Genomic DNA, 17502 nt, shown 5'->3' with positions numbered 1-17502 from the left:
TTGTCAATATTAGCCTGCGTCGCAACTAGACAGGATTGTGAATGTTAGTCATTGCCTCATTTAGATATAATTGGGAATATTAGCCTGCGTCACATCTAGATAGGATTGTAAATGTTAACCAGTGCCATATTTAGATAGAATTGTGAATATTAGCTTGCGTCACATCTAGACAGGATTGTAATTGTTGGCTTGCGTCGCTTCTAGACAGGATTGTAAATGTTAGACATTGCCACATTTAGATATAACTGGAAATATTAGCCTGTGTCACATCTAGACAGGATTGTGAATGTTAACCAGTGCCACATCTAGTTAGAATTGTGAATGCTAGATTGCATCGCATCTAGACAGGATTGTTAATGTTAGCCATTGACACATTTAGATATAATTGTGAATATTAGCTTGCATCACATCTAGACAGGATTGTAAATGTCGGCTTGCGTCACTTCTAGACAAGATTGTAAATGTTAGCAAGTGCCACATCTAGATAAAACTGGGAATATTAGCCATCTAGACAGGATTGTGAATGTTAACCAGTGCCACATTTAGATATAATTGTGAATATTAGCTTGCATCACATCTAGACAGGATTCTAAATGTTGGCTTTTGGAGCTTTTAGACATGATTATGAATGTTAGCCAGTGCCACATCTAGATAGAATTGTGAATATTAGCCCACTTCACATCTAGACTGGATTGTAAATGTTGGCTTGCGTCGCTTCTAGATAGGATTGTAAATATTAGCAAGTGCTACATCTAGATATAACTGGAAATATTAGCCTGCGTCACATCTAGATAGGAATGTGAATATTAGCCACTGCCACATATAGACAGAATTGTGAATGCTAGATTGTGCCGCATCTGGACAGGATTGTGAATGTTAGCCATTGCCACATTTAGATATAACTGTAATTATCATTCAGCACAGCTACGGTACGTATAACCTGAAGACCAAAGTACGTATATTAGACCACATCTGTGGACACAGGCTGCAGGCACAGCCAAGCATCCATGCACCGTAGACTGCAGCTATGGCTATGCTTTCCGATCTAGCAGTACATATAGCCGTCCAGACTGAAACACCTTACGTACCTCAACACCTCTGCTACTAGCATATGGCGACTACCTACGAAAGAAATCTGGTATAGCTGGTCACACATCGATGCTGTCAACAACAGCATTCTATTGCAAACCACCGACAGCGCCCACGCACGTGCCTGACCTTGCTTTGGGCAGCCTACTCAAGCCTAGCCAGCCAAGCAAGTACTAGACTGGCAAAATGCACACATGCATCTCCTGATCTGAACTCTTCTGAATTTTCCAGCACATTGAGTACGGTTACTAAGGGCGTTCCAACCTAAAAAGCACATTGAGGCCACACAAGTGGGGAAAGGGCGCTTTATAAATAACCAAATTTGAAGTTTTTGGTTGGGTTACCATGACTGGCGGCCAGTCCAGTTGTGGGTTGGTTCTGTTGCCGTCTGGGGGTGAGACCATCATTTCTGTTTTGGTCGGGTTCAATTTGACATTGAAGTGTAGGGGGGAGAGGCTGGATCCTTGTGAAACTCCGCAGGAGCTGTTTTTGGTGTTTAAGGTGAAAAGTGATAGGTAAGTTCTTTCGGTTCGATTTGTGAGGAAGGACTTTAGCCGTTTTAGGGCAGAGTCTTTTATCCCGTATTCCACCAGTCTTTATATTAGTGTTTTTATTAGTGTTAGTTATTAGAGATGCCCATTAGTGTTGAGCTTTGGAAGGAAGGCTTTAAGTAGGTCAGCTGCCATCTTGAATCCCATTTCAGAATGTTCTTTCTACTGCAAGTGCTGTTATCTGTCTCCACCTGCTGCCGGAAGCCTCTCACCAAGTTTATTTTGTCTGAGTACTGGATACTACAGGTCAGTGGGTGTGCTGAGCATTCCCCTTGAGGTGTGGGGAGCTCTTAAACCACTTTTGCTGCATGTGGCTTGTTTCGAATATAATATCATAGGGCTGCAAGGGTCTCTTTCTCCATCATGCCTGCCGCTATAAGGCAGACATGAGCTCTCCCCCTCCCAGGTCCCTCCTCGGTGTGGGGGAAAAGAGGTGCTGTCTTTGAATGTTCTGTTGCTGCATAGGTGAGGTCTGAACTTCCTTCTATTCTTCTGGGTATTGCATGGGAGAGGGGTGTGAGTTCCCCAAGACTGTCCCCTTTGGGGTATAGAAATCACGTCAGTGGAATGTTTAGGTCCTTACATAGTATTCCTGACCCTTAATCAGTGAGTGTGTTTCCCTAATCTGGTACTGTTTCCTTCAGAAGGAAAGAGGGATGGTGGGATATGTTTTCCTGTTCTTCTGGATTCGTTGGCAGAGTTATGGTACCCTGAGGTATGGATATTTTATCTGGTGTTCTAGGTTTTGGGGATCTGGTTCAGTTTCCCCATCGTCTTACTTCTCCTGAATCCATATTTGATGGATATAATAGGTTATTTATAATGTGCTTAATATCCAGAGGTTTCTGAGCGCGGACCCGGGGATCGAACCCATGTTGCTCTGTGCCGTCTTGCTTCCAAAGCTAGCACCTTGCCCCTGAGCTATCCTCCCGGATCCAGTCCAGGCTTTCCCTTTGACCAATTGGGGAATTTTAGGAGCTACACTACATGACTGTTGGCCTTTTTACAATGGGCTGGATAACTTGCCATGGGGCTATGACTGGTGTCAAGAACCTGGCAATGTCATCACTAGGACCATGCGAGGATGACTGTGAGGTCACCTGGTTACAGAAGTCAAAGTCTTTCACAGATTGCACAGTGTTTAAAGTATACTTTCCAGTTCTGGAGCCTCAGAACTAATCTTAACCATGCTGGTTGTATTGTTAGTTCTATTGAACACCTCCCAGAGTCCCACCTTCCACTTCCTTTGGCTAGACTGGGACTGTACTCCTATCTTCCATTTTGTTCACAGACGTGACAAATAGAAGGCAGAAGGATGCTGCCTGTCTTTTTGGTTTTAGCACATAGGCGGCCTAAGCCACATAATGAGGCAAACGTATATGTATGAGTTTTCAGACAGAAAATGAGATTGCCTGGAGAGCAAGAGATGGCATAAGTATGTGCACTGGTTTACTTTGAATTGTTTCCCTGCAGGTAGCATGGGAAGAGTGCAGGCTCTACACTTCAGGAGGGGTGTGAGCTAGCACAGAGCAGAGCAGTCCAAATCGTAACACATGTACTGTGGTACCAAAACAAAAAAAACCAAAAGGAATTGCCAGTCAAAGTTCTAAAAAATAGGAATTTTTAATTTGACTAAAGATACAAAAAATAATGAAAATACCAATGACCCACCTCTATAAAGGAAAGGATAGAGAATGCAGACTTTTGAACAAAACGCGCAATCTACGTTTAAAGACAGGCAAACAGTTTCTGCAGCAAATATCAAGACAATACCTACCAAAGAGGTCAAGGTATTGTCTTAAAAATGTAAGGAGCCATGTTTTAAATGTCATGGGAGCCCCTTAAAGCAGCCCAGAGGGACAAAACCAGTGAATGCATTCTTGTTTGTAGGCGATGTGGCATAAAACCAGGTGTATGAGCGCTTTCGGAACCAAAACGTAGTCGAGTCTTGAATCGGCATCGACGGGATGTAGTGTTGCGGTACAGTTTAGCAGTGGCAATGTCTTGAAGGTTGAAGATGCTGGGAAATAGTAGGGAGCATCGGGTTGGTGGCACTGGAACACTTGGAGGCCTTAAAATACACGACGCAAAGACTTTCCTTCGGCGGTGAACAGGCTAAACTGGCTATAGTAATGTGTTAATGCTACTTTAGCTGTGATGGCTTGGGGCCTGAAGAAGCTTTTGAACATTTAGGCAGTGTCGAGCATGGGACACTAGAAAACTCTGCAGCAGGTGGATGTGGCAACAACGGAGCTTTGTCATCACTGTCGATTGAAATTTGGAGATATGTGACGCAGTCGCACATCAAGGTTGAAAATGACTCTGGTGGTCCCCTTGCAGCAGCCTTGTTGGTGTTGAAGATGCCCAAACTTGCATCAAATTGGTTTGAAGATGCAGGGAGAGGTAGGGGTCTTTTCCTTTATTCTTTGGTTGCTTGGGGATCTTTCTCAGAGTCTCAAGGGGAACGGTGGATATCTTCTTCTGCATTTCCCAGCTAGAAATGTTCCTAGAGAAAATGTTAAGTTTCTGTCACCTCCAATAAGCAGGTTCCTGTGTACCAGTGGTCTCAACTTGCTTTAGGTCTTGGCCAGCCAGCAGGTAACCCCTAACGTTCCTCTGGAATGGTTGATGGAAATGGTGTGCCCTTGTCTTTGAAGTCTTTACTCCTGTAGAAGAGGACGTTGCAGCAGACTGTACCCACAACACATTTCCAGATGTAATCCTTGTTCAGTAGTCCAAATATGATTTCATTGAGGGGATGGGTTCACTCCTTTAAATAGGGAATCTGCCATGGAAAGTGGTTCCCTACTATACTTCTCTAAGAGCTGCACTCATGGCTGCTATCTACTGTCTTATGCCTGCTGATGTCTTACCCAACGTGTCTTGACTGGAAGAAGTGTGGAGGGGCATAGGGAATGTGGTGGGCTGAGTAAGATGGTAAGCCGGGTCTGTTGCTCAGTGGACTAATGCATCCACTACAGGGGCCTGTGTTTGACCTCCTGGTCACAGGTTCGAATCCTGGCAGATCCACTCAGCCCTTTATCCTTCCGAGGTCGATAAAATCAGTACCATTAAGTTGGGTAACTATAAACATCATTTATGAACACCAAGATACCCCTTTGGGGTGAACGTGCGCTTTATAAATACGCCTGTTATGTTATGGTGGAACCCTTCTCTCACTGTACATTTCCTTCCCAAGTCGCTCTTAATCTCACCCGCCCCTTGTCGGTTCTGCTTCAAAGGGACTCCAGTAATTGACACCCCGTGGGGGCTGTCCACAGTACTGCGAAGGCTCACCTTTGAGGCACTTGTTACTAGCTAATCTCCTGGGGAGATTTCCTGTCTTCTATGGAAGCGCCAAGCCATCACAGGATGGGCAAAATGGAAGTATCCGGGCTGGGAAAAATAGTTTATTTTTGGTGAATCCCACCCCAGACAGGCAAATTCACTTACTCTTACAGTTGAACAATTACAGCAACTAGGCTGCCAATAAAGTGTCACCATATGGTTTTGGATAGAATCATTGAAACTTTCCATAGGCAACCATATCAAAAACCAGACATGGCTTTATATAGGTATTTGTATACAAACTGCCACCAGGTGTAGGGGGTGTACAATTATTGAAAACTGCGCATATACTTTCAAAGGAATTCACGTTTTTTATTGCAAAGAAAACAATGCAAAATCAGAATAATTTTAGTGCTATACATGCCAGATAGTAAATTAATCTTCCTGGAGCAATCATAAATGTTACCATCACATTGTAGACATCTACCACTTTTTAGTAGATTTGGCAAACAAAAACAGTCCCAATCTTTTTTAGAAAGAACAACAGATAAAAGGCAACATGGATGAACAACAAAATGAAGGATTTTTATAATTGTGGAACCTGTTCCATTTGTAAACATGTTACGAATAACACACACAAAGTGGTTGGACTAATTGACATACTGAAGACATTAATCAGTTCATTAATTGTTAAACTAAATATTTTGTTTACGCGCTTTATTGCATCTTCGAAAAAGTGTATGTACGAAGCACCATAAGGGAATTAAAGACGCAAATTGATGAACATCTGAGAGCTGTGCAAAATGGTGATGTCAAAGTTGCTCATTGTGAGAAAACACATCAGGGATAGAATCCAGTCAAAATTGCTGTTAGAGGAGTCAGCAAATTTTTGCCACACGAAAAAGGACGCAATTGTGAACTACACTAACGTAAACAAGAAGTAACAACTATATTTTTAGTGGACATTATCAAACACGATCAAGAAAGAGTTTTTCTGTTTTTCATGAATTAAACTGTTTGAAAAGAACATGATATATATGTGAATATAATAATTATACAACATGCTTCGATGATTGGGTGGCAAAAATGACACATATATCTGAACGATACAAGCATGAGCACAGGTTGTTAATTTATACTCAAACCAGTTTAAATATCCTATTGATAGAATATTTAAGATGGCGTGACCCGTCAGTTGTCAGAATCACGTTAATTTCAGGAGCCTATCAAGTTACGGTTTACAATCTTCAAGAGTTTTTTAATTGTTCAAGCAAAACTCTGAGACTTAAATAAGAAGCCACTTCCATCTCAGTGGCAAGAAAGCAACTATATCCTACCATTCACCATAGCAGATTAGGGCTAACATAAAGCACTTTGTCTGTTCAAAGATATCGCCTGTTTGATGTGGCCCTGAGCTTCTACATTCAGCGTCAGAATCTCTAACGTCCTTTCCTGCTTGAAATTCATTATCCCAGACTGTATTCACCACCAAAACTATTAAGCAGCAGTTCCCCATGAGTGTAGAAGCCCCATGAAAAAAAGGGAACTCACTACAAGATGTTCATATGCCAGTAGGTAAGGCTAAAACAACCTCTTTTCCGCACATATGTATTCAGTATTAATTTAAAGGAAATGTATTGAATCCCAATCCCTCATTTTAAAAACAGTACCTAAAATATAACACTTTCAATGCTACATCAGAATTATGAATTATAAAATGAAGCACCAGACTATGAATGCACCAAACACTGTCAGGCATGAATTGGAATAATATTTAAGGTTCCTAGTCCACATCTTACTTCACATGGAATAAATGATAGCAACTCACTTTTGGTGTTCATATCTCTAGTATGTAAGATATCATTATTTAATTCATCTATCCTCAATAGATTTGATCTATATTCTATTGCAGTGATCTCACTTTCAATTTCACTGAAGAGTCATCATAACAATCGGAACAGAACGATTGTTTCGTGTGCAAGTATATCAGCAAAATTGCCTGAACAAGTGTTATATGTTAACCTTTAAGGTATTTGTCTATTTTTATGGAACTATTAAGCATTTACCCCTTCAATGCCTCAACCCCCAGTCAACTATAATTCCTTGCATCTTCATGGATCAATTAGAGTATTATTTTTATTGTTTTAATTGTAGCAAGGTAATCAACAGACTGTATATCATTATTAATTATGATCAACAATCTGAAATAGTAATCATACTGTTATTAAAATTAACTTTATGGCCCGTCGCCCCATATTTATTTGCACATTTCTCTTCCCCTTTCAAAGTAAAACATATATGCATCCTAAGTTTGACATTTGTATACATCACACTAACAATTTGAATCAGTTTTTCTGTTGATTATGTTCTCTCTTTGTTTTTGTTCTTCTCTTTTATTATTTTGACACCACTTGCTACACTTTGTTTCTTGTTTATTTAATATTTTATAAACCCAACGTATACTACACTAATTTGAGATAAAAAGTAATCAATGATTTTATGCACTGAGGAAGTTCTATGCGTGAAACACAGGTTGGCAAGAGACGATTGTCACCTGTTGCCATTGGTAGGACATTCATTCAGTGCCCGTATTTATTTTCGCAGCAGGTTTTGCCGAAATAACACATTGAGAAATATGGGTGTGGGGGATATAAGGAGTACGGTGGGGTGGTGTATAGGGAACAGATAATAAATAGAGGAGCGAGGATTGGGGGTCCCTCCAAATAAAAGAAAAACATTGGATGGTTTTTTTACAGCGAAACATGTTCAGCAAAAAGTGCCACGAGAAAACCTCAGCAATTTTGTAAATTGTTCCTTGTACTGTTTTCTGGTTTTGATTCAATTGTTATGTAATGCTTGCAGTATTCTATTGTTCCTCTTGTAAAGTGCTTTGGTATAAAGTGCTATATAAAATCTAATAAATACAAAAAATACCTAAACAACGGGCGAAGAATGAACATAGAACCTAACCATTGTAATGATTAGATCAATTGTAACACATGTTTCCACTACATATCAAAACTAATGTTCAATACTATCTGCTTCAGTTTTGAATAATTGCATATTTTAATGTGTTCTATATTAATTCGATGGGGTTTATGGGAATTTCACAAAGTGTACCGCTACTGACAGATAGGAGATGATATACAGTGATCCAGAATGCAGAGGCTTTGCCACTTATGAGAATGCGGTATGTTATTGCCCTGACGACAGACAGCAGTCCGAAATGCATTGGCAAATCCTAGTTGCTACTGTATCAGCTTCCTCTGTTGGACAAATATGATTCAAAACTAGACTTTTTGATCATAGCAATTTGTTTACTAAGAACTACTATTTGTTAACCTTTACATACCATGAAGTATATTTAGGCAGTACTTGCCCTTTGGAGAGCAGCAAACACTCTGTAAGGTTTTCAGAGTTCTTTTTTTTTTTTACAAACAAAAGCATTTTCATACTGTTTAGTGAACAAATCGACTGGCACTTTTTAATGTGTCCCTCCAGTGCTGCTAACATGCTACTGGCTTGCCAATTGCTGATGCCCAACAGCAAACATATAGAGGATTTCTCATATATTACTGTTGTTAATGTCTTGTATTCACCCAATGGCTGGCAGGCCCATTTGGGTACAAATACAAATGCTCAATAAATAAATAAACCCACCAACACCAGTTTGTAAAACACAGGGCACTGCCCGAAAGTGAGACTGTTTATCAGATCTGACCTTCATGCTACAATTAATTTACTAAAGCCCATAAAATGTTTTAAAAAATCTGGGAGATTCCAAATAGTAGATGGAAATCCGTCTCATTCGCCCATCCCATACACGTAGCTATCACAATGGATATGTGTGGTCGTTGCTTCTACCCCCCAAACCCCCACGTCCAAAACAATATGACATGGGTTCCTTACCAGGGGTGGCAATACAATGAAGCTCGCACCAGCTGGTACGGATCAGCAAGCCTGGCCATGGTGAGGCTGGGTTGACTGGTACTTTCTAGTCTTATTTTTTCTTTTAACATTGCTGGTCGTGTCGCGGTGCGAGATTAGCACCTGCTCACGAGCTCTGTCCTACTTCGTCGGTGTGCTGACAGCAACACACATTTTAGTGGTACTGTGCATCCACGTGAGAGATGCAGCCCTTTTAAAATTGTGAGCTAGGAAAATGGCGACCAGAAAATCATACACTCAATAGAAATAGGCGGCATGGCAAGCTGCGACCTCGCGGGGCGAGGAGAAAGCATGTTAGGATGCGAAGCACTAGACTGCCAGTGAGAATAAATGCAACCAGGGGACTCCAGAGGTCCCAGTAGGCCAGTTGCCCAGTGGACACTTTGTTAGAGAGGGAAGCAGATCCCTCAAACCTTCAATGTAAATAGATCTCGATTGTTCATAGTGTAAAGTGTTTGATAATTGATGGGTGATAGTGTGTTTGTGCGCGTATGAGGGCATGTCAGAATGTAGAACTGTTTGCTTGTTTGCCTAACAAGTCACTTGTATTTTTGGTTGTGGATGTGCTTTACACCTGCGATTTTACGAATGGACATATTTTGACTTGCAAAAGCATGATGTATCCTCTTTATGCAGTGGTCGAAGTGGGCGGGAGCGGTTGGGAGCAGTGTTCCTCTATTTCTTTTTTTAAAGTTTTACTGTTCCTATACTTTTATTTTAAAAAGAAACCATTCCGGAATGGTTTCGTTTTAAAATAAAAGTGTAGGAATAAGTTGAAACCGGCTCTTCAGTGCACCGCACTGAACATTCTCTTAAAATGCAGGTGTGGTTGTTTGGGGGTTTGAATTGCAAGTTGGAGGTGGCGTTACGATGGAGTTTATGAGGAGCGGAGCAGGCAAGCAGGGAACATAGTTCCACTACTTATTTTCATACACTTCGACCACTGTCTTTATGTCTCCCAAACAAGAGTGTGACGAGCAGGTGAGTGTTGGCCACTGTACTTAAGGTGAATGCCCCCATGTGCTGACAACGCGTAATGAACATTGCACACAGGCGCCTAGTGCAGATATAATCAGCTGTGAGTAGACCTATCTGCAAGGGGTGGGGAACAGGAGAGGGAGATATGTCTCCCACAATTTTAGTCTTGGGATGTTATAGCTTGCTCTGCCAAAAAGTGAACTGAAGGACTTATGGGAACACGTGTTTCTCCAACAGCTGTGAATCACTCTTTGGGTGCTTCTTCCATAAAGCTTGTGCCTGTAGCATAGGGTTTATTCTCTGAGGATGTTCATCTCATTCTGCGACTACGCCCTTTCCTCTAACTATTACATGTCTCTTGTTGTGCTGCTCTCTGGGCTATGTTGTGTCTTGACCCCCTGCTCCCTTTCTGTGGGAGGCGCACTAATAGCATCGACTGGGCCCTTGGTCATGGGCGCCTGGCAGGCTTGGACTGGCTTATAGGGCAATAGGGCAATGCCAGAACCAAAAGCACAAAATGCTAGTGTTGGCCAGTTTTTTTGGTAAAAGTGGGCTACTTGTTTTGCCCATGTGGGACAGTTTGATAAGTTAATTCACCATGCGGCTAGAAGTTTTGAACAGTCTTACTGAATATATGTTAGTAGTACAGGAGACCCCCTTTCCTGCCCATCCAATCTTTTGACAGGTGGGAACGCCCTGTTTGTGTCTTTAGTCCCATCCCCTTTTGATTGGGTTTATATGAATATAATATAAAAAGCAATCTTAGATATCCATTTTATATCAAATGTGTATTTTTTATATAAGGTGATTTATCATTTTATATCAAAATGATAGCAAGTGAATATACAGTTTATATAAAAATGTGAATAAAACTGGGAACATACGACTGCGGTGCTGCCTGGTTGAGGGTATATTATGATGAGGAGGTAATGGTCGTTATGGAGGGGTTCACAGCCTGTGCTGAAAAATGCGAACTGATGGTGAGAAGGTGTCACGGGGAGCCATCAAGACGTGGCTTGCAGGGGCGGAGGCCTACACTCTACACAAGCCAGCCCGAAAACATTTTAAATGGAGAATGACCATGGTATGTGACATCGATCAACAATGTCAGGCAGATATTATGATTTGAGTCAGTTTCACAAAGATAACGATGGTTTTCGATATATTCTAGCCGTCATCGAAAATATAAAATCCGAATAGAACTCCTTTTACACATTGAAAATCAGTGCATTATAATAATTCACCAGCCATATTCCGGGCATCACAACACTCAGCAAGTTTCAATGTCAACATGCTAGCACTCTGAGTTTTACTCCACACATGTCAAATATAGTGCTTTGCATGCACAATTTGTTTCGCTTTGTGCAACTTTGCACAAAAAAAAACAAACCTGGCTACACATTTTCCATAAGATGTGCAATGTTTGACAAAAACTGTAATTCGTCACGTTCTATCTGGGTCCCAAAGCAGCCCTCTATCCGGAGTACACAGTTACAGCCTTAAAGACCTACACATTTTGATTTTGTTGGAATTGCTGTCGGTTTCAATAATTGCATAAAGCCACACTCTTTGAGCAAACACTGGCTAACTAACATTTCTCTTTCACGTTCAGTTAGTCACATTGTTTAAAATGAATATTTTTACAGGGGCTTGCAATTTAAAAGCTGTGCCAGTATTGTATGCATACCTCTGGGCACATATTGGCAAACTAGTGCTCTGTGCCATAGCACCCAATGGAGTTTCCACATGAATAAATAGGTTTTCCTTGCACATAGAATGCTGCCCCTCGCTGTGGAAGGCTGCGAAAAGCTGCGTATGCACATTATCTACAGATAAGTTTGACAAGAGATACAGTATGTCCCTACTGTATCCCCACAGGGAAGAAACATATACGTATATTTTAAAAGCCGTCCTTGCATCTCAAAGCGCACATTCCGCAGGCAGCTTTAACACCAGCTGCTAACATTTCTTTCACACTCACTTTGTCATATTCTTTTAACCATGCTGTAACAATGTTGTGTTTTATCTCACAATTAACACAGCACCCTAGGCAGCTTCCACATATAAAAATAAGTCGTAGCACAAGTTTTACAATACACATGTCTATTGTGCCAATTTGCCCAGGCCCTGAGTGTAAATTACTAATATAGTTTTATACTTTTGCATTATTTAATCCATCAAGCAGGCTACAGCAGCTCTTACAACCCTCCTCAGAACTAACAAAGATAATTTCAGCTTACCCGCAGAATGCCCCTTACAGAATGTCTTATCTCTCCCTGCACACAATTCCTAGCCAGTCAAACATGCATGTAACACAAACCTCAAGAGCACTGTGCATCTAACATGTCACGTTAATAAATCAAAGAGGAAAATGATGAAATGGTGTCTTAATTCACCACTGTGACATATGGTCTCCTCGTTAGACACCAGCACTTGATAACAGTAATTGAATGAACATATCTGAATAACGGTTGTTCTCCATGTTTTCTCCATGTTCTTTCAATGTTTTCCTTGTGTTTCCCATTCCCCACATGTTGTTGTTGTTTGTTTGTCCAGTGGCCCAACACTTCCGTATTGTATTTGAATTATGATGGATATATTGATATTAATGGTTGGATTGTTTTGTTGTAATGCAATATCAACTTTGATGATGTTTCATGTTCGGTGGAACATAATAATGATCACAGGTTGTATATGATGTGTACAGACCAGACGAGAATCAAAGGCCCTGATGAAGGATTATATATAGTCCGAAATGAAATGGCACCATTTCCATCTGCACTGAACAGATTTGTTAACAATTAGAACTTTATGTACAGAAAATTAAATTAACAAATGACTATCTTTTATTAAGAAAACTACATGAAAAAAGTGTAATTGTGATCACAAGGAAACGTAACCACAAACTAGAATTTAGGCTGTGCAACACACACTGAAAGCTTAAAAGCCTAGGTCTGTCTATTTTTTTTTCACTATTGACGTGCCCAGCATGGAGGCATATATTAGTGGGTCTGCACCCTACTCACAAGTACTGAGAACTATATTAAAACATGTCTCAGAATATAAAACAAAAGATAATCACCAAATAAGAGCAGTGCCAGCTCACAGCATATTTACTATGTATTCTTTATGGTAAAGCAAAAATGACCATTCTATCACCAGTCCTAAAATAATTCACCTGTTCATGAAACCACTGATGCCTCTAGATAAGCAGGTACGTGCATAGCTTTCATGCCCAGTCATTACACTGCAAAATACATTGCACTATTTTCAATAAAAACACGTCTTTTTTTGCAAAGTCTACAAAATGCTGAACATCCTGAAGCAGCTGCAGTTTCAAAATAACGCGTGTGAATGCATTGCATCACCCTGAATGAGTGTTTACAATATTTTCTGCTGGCTGGGCAGAAAAGACAGTTGAGAGGCTGCAATGAGTCAGCAAATTCCTGACATTTCACAGCTGAGGCAAGAGCCCATGTTCCAAGGCCCTGCGTCAGCTGTAGCTTTGTAAATAAAACCCACCCCAGCTAGTGTTGCTGTGTGTGGCTATGGAGCAGAATGTCTGTGAGTATTTATTTAAAAACCACATATTGTCAAAGGGCCTAGTTTTAAGAAACACACGTTACTAAAGTGCATTATTTAAAAGAAAGACACATTGTAAAAGGGCCTAACTTTAAGAAACGCATTTCACTCTTCATTTAACTGAAGCAAGGATTGTCTAAAGTCATTAATTTCAACTTTTGTCTAGGCTCTGTGAAACCAACCATTGCTCTCTGTCATTTTGTATCTGGCTGTACATGCATTGGGTTTTAAAGCAAACAAGCATTATCCAGCGCAATAGTTTTTATCTCAAAGCTTTACTCTTCATTTTTAAAAGGCAAAACACTTCTTGCTGGATAACAAGCACAGGGTTCCACCACTAATATTTTGTAACTGCCTGTGCTGCCCATGCATTGGTCTTTCCCATTGGCGCTTTAAACCACACTTTACATAGAAAAAAAGCCAAATTGTTCTCAATATTTTTTTACAAACAAGAAATGCCAACGTCCCTAGCTTGAAACCATTTGTCATAGCTGTAAGGAACTCATGTTGGCAAGAGTAAAGACAGAAACAAATGATCACAGTTCAAAGGTGTTTATTGAACAATGATTGCAGGGTGGAAAAACACCTTAACTAAACCTAAATCTAAGATGGGAGCAAGCGTCGACCATCAAATGATAATTAGGCTGTCTAAGTCACATTGTGTCAAATAATTAGGCCTATAATAAGAAACCCATTGCCAAAACGTATCACTAATACAAAAAAGGGTGGGATTGTGGCGCACAGCACACACTGAACCTTCCTCAGCACGAGTCGACAGTTCTGTTCCAGTTTATCAGGAGCCTCGATGGCCAAGTCTCATTTCACTTGAAAATCTCTTGCCTGCGAGGGCCTGATGTGTTCAAATAACAAAACAAAAGTTACTTCAACAAAATGATAGTTTGTTTCTTGGTTTCACTCTGGGTGAGGGTTCTTCACCCCTGGGTCCCCCTCCTCTGGACACAGACCCTTCTTAACTTCCAGCTTCCTTCCACCAGGTTCACTATGGCTTTTCCTTCCTTCACAAATGGCACATGTCAGGTAAACAGCTCAGGTGTTAGTCTGTTTTGCAAAAGGGGGTCAGGAAAGGGGGGCAGTGTTTATGAATGTCCTACTTGGTAGGATGGGAAAAAGGTATTGAAGGAAGGGGGATACCGGATCTCACCCGTCGGTGTCCCACTCCCACTCCCCAAGGACCCCCATCCATGTGATCTTCCCTCACTGGTCCACCCCCTGGAACTGGATCCAAAACCGAAGGCCATGTCCTGACCACCTGGATGACAGATCCCCAGGGACAAGCTAGGGAGACACCTTCAGGTTTCTCACATAGCCCCGTGAAGCACACTTTGCCTATTTACATAGGGCTATCGTGCCAACCACTATTTGCACGATATATATCAAAGTTATATTCAATTTTAAGGTTACTAACCATTGAAGCTAATTCTCTAGCCGCGTCCTTTACATTATAAAATCATGACATCATATATACTCTCTATAAAATGTATAGCCACTTCCTATAACATTCAAGGCCAAACCCCTGCTCCTGTGTCATCGCTGCATCGCATTACTCTGCAAAACCGTATGTTCACAGACCCTGTCTTCAGAGCTCACTTTGCCCTCCATAGTCGGTCAAGCAGCAGCGTTCATGCCTGGGCATGTTCTCCCCAGGTCAACCTAAAAACACAACCAGCTATTATAAAAAAAACTTTTTTATTCACATCTAAAACATACATTTTGTTCAGATTGTATTCACATTAAATTACTAGAACCTTCCCAAACCTATTTATAGCTCGAAGCTATAGCCATCACGTTAGCACCTCTCCTTCAAATTATAAAATCATAACGTCAGCTATAAAATTCATAACTGATTCCTATCGCTCTAAGGCCAAACCCACTCCTGCGTCATCAACATGTTAATCTGCAAAACCCTAGATTCACAGTGTCTGTCTTCACAGCTCATTTTACCCTCAACCCTCAACCAGGCAGCTCCACATCTGGATGCTTCCAACTTTATACAGATCTTTATATAAAATGTATATTCACTTTATATCATTTTGCGATCAAATTTTTAAACACCTTACATACTAAATATACATTTGATATAAAATTGATATTATCTTTGATATATTTTTATATTAAATTAATATTAAGTTTATATCAAAACCATATCAAAAGGGAGCGGGACTAAACACACAGACACGTTGTTCCCACCTGTTAAAAGTTTGAATGAGAAGGAAAGGCGGTTTCCTCCACTACTAATATTCTTTAAAATATACAATTTGCATCACATTTCTGGTAATATTAATGTTAAAGATTTTTATACCATGCACCAATGCCACTTTGTAGTCTCCAGGTACTCAGGTGGATCAGTAATGCAAGGACGAAGGGTGGGTGGTTAGTATGGTTGAGCGGGAAAAGAGAAAGAGAGCTGTGATGTGCTTTTGGCAACTTCAGTTTGGAAACACTGTTCACTGAGCATGAATGTGATTTTTGGAAGTCGGCCACCATGTGCTGTTGTGCGAGATTGTGTTTTGTTTGTTTTGTTGTGAAGTACGTGGCGACTGTGGTGGTGTAGAGGTCTGGTTGTGTTAGGTCAAGGGTTTGAGAGGTGTATGCAGAGGAGTGAGTTTATTAGGACGGATTGTTGGTGAAAGTCCAGGCAATTAATCCAAGTGCTCTGCTGACCCCCGAAATCCACCCTAGTGCATCACATCTCCCACCCCAGCAATCCAACGAAGTGTGACACACCCCTTCTCCCATGAAAATCCACCCAAGTGGGCCACTTCCCCCTCCCCAGCAATCAATACAAGTACGTCACATCTCCCTCCTTGAAAATCCATCCAAGTGCATTACATCTCCCACCCCCGAAATTCACCCAACTGCGCCACAACTCCCACCCTAGGAATCAATCTGAGTGTGTCGCACCTCCCCATCTCCCTCTGGAAATCCATCTAAGTGCATCACCTTTCCTACCCCTGAAATCCATCCAAGTGCATCAGATTCCCTAACCCTGACATCCATCCAAGTTCATCACAATTCCCACCCCTGTAATCTGTCTGAGTGCGTCACATTTCTTACTCTTGAAATTCATCTAACTGGGTATGATGTCGGTGTCACCATCTTTGTCTCCCCTATAGCTGTCCTTCTCTGTGTTTTACCTTAATTGTCACCTCTGCAGTCATGATTTCAATGCTTATCCAGAATTCGTTATGGTGTCTGATTTCTTAGTACAATCCCTATTTCTAGCTAGGTGATGTGTTCACTGGCCTAAGGGGAATCCACTGGAAACGGTTAGTCGTTTTCCTCGATTCCCTATGGGCTTTGTCCATTATCTATTGGGGAGGGTCTGGTGCATTATTCCTGTTCACTTGTTGGTCCACAGTGGGGGTGCTTAGGTTGAGAGTCTCCCTTCCCTGATTTTCCCTCCTGCAGTTTACCTTGAGCCTCCCTCTCTGGCCTAATCATATGAGGCCTCCCAGCTTTTCCTGTTTTTTAGTAGTCCCTTTTTAGGGGGCGGAGAGTGGGGGCTGGTTGGTTTGTAGGTGGCAAGTTTCGTTTGAATAAATTCCGCTCACTGGCCGTGTATTGCTCTGTGCATTATGCACATTGTTTTGAAAGTGATTCTTTTATTGACCCGGAGCCAGTGTAACATCCGAAGAGCTGGTGTGATGTGATCTCTTCTGTTGAGTTTTTGGAGAAGTCTGGCTGCAGGATTTTGTATTTGTTGCAGTTCCCTTAGTAGGTAGTTTGGCATTGCAATGTGTATGCTATTGGCATAATCTATCCTGGAGATGATGAGGGATATGATAGCCAGTGTTTTGTCTGGGTTAATTTTGAGTTTGTTGATGTTCATCCTTTGGTAGAGCTCCTTGAGACACTCTATTAGGGGTGCGTTCTCTTCTTGTATGTCACAGTATTTAGCATGTTAGTCTGTGTTTTATGATGAGGTTGATTAGCAGTGTCATGTAGATGTTGAAGAGTAGCAGTGATAGCAATGAACCTTGGGGTAACCCACAGGTGAGGTCCCATGGTGCGGATTTTAGAGGTTTTAACCAAACTGTTTCTGGTT

The 17502-nt window shown here is 41.2% G+C and overlaps 1 protein-coding gene across 15 annotated transcripts in view; it reads left to right on the top strand.

Moving 5' to 3' along the window:
* The window catches only part of PCBP3 (poly(rC) binding protein 3), a 307825-nt gene that overhangs the window by 69582 nt on the left and 220741 nt on the right, over positions 1–17502 (top strand). The window contains exon 1 of one of the 15 annotated variants that reach the window (XM_069616063.1): positions 6940–6957. The exons of the other annotated variants lie outside the window; for them this stretch is intronic. The gene's annotated coding sequence lies outside the window, so the exon portion shown is untranslated. Of the gene's footprint in view, positions 1–6939; positions 6958–17502 lie in introns of those variants that run through there. 15 annotated transcript variants of the gene reach the window in all.

This window comes from Ambystoma mexicanum, chromosome 9 (assembly GCF_040938575.1).
Source record: "Ambystoma mexicanum isolate Mex_15411 chromosome 9, UKY_AmexF1_1, whole genome shotgun sequence".
NCBI classification, from domain to species: Eukaryota; Metazoa; Chordata; class Amphibia; order Caudata; family Ambystomatidae; genus Ambystoma; species Ambystoma mexicanum.
Note: the sequence above shows the minus strand (reverse complement) of the source record. Positions and strands in the feature narration are given on the sequence as shown.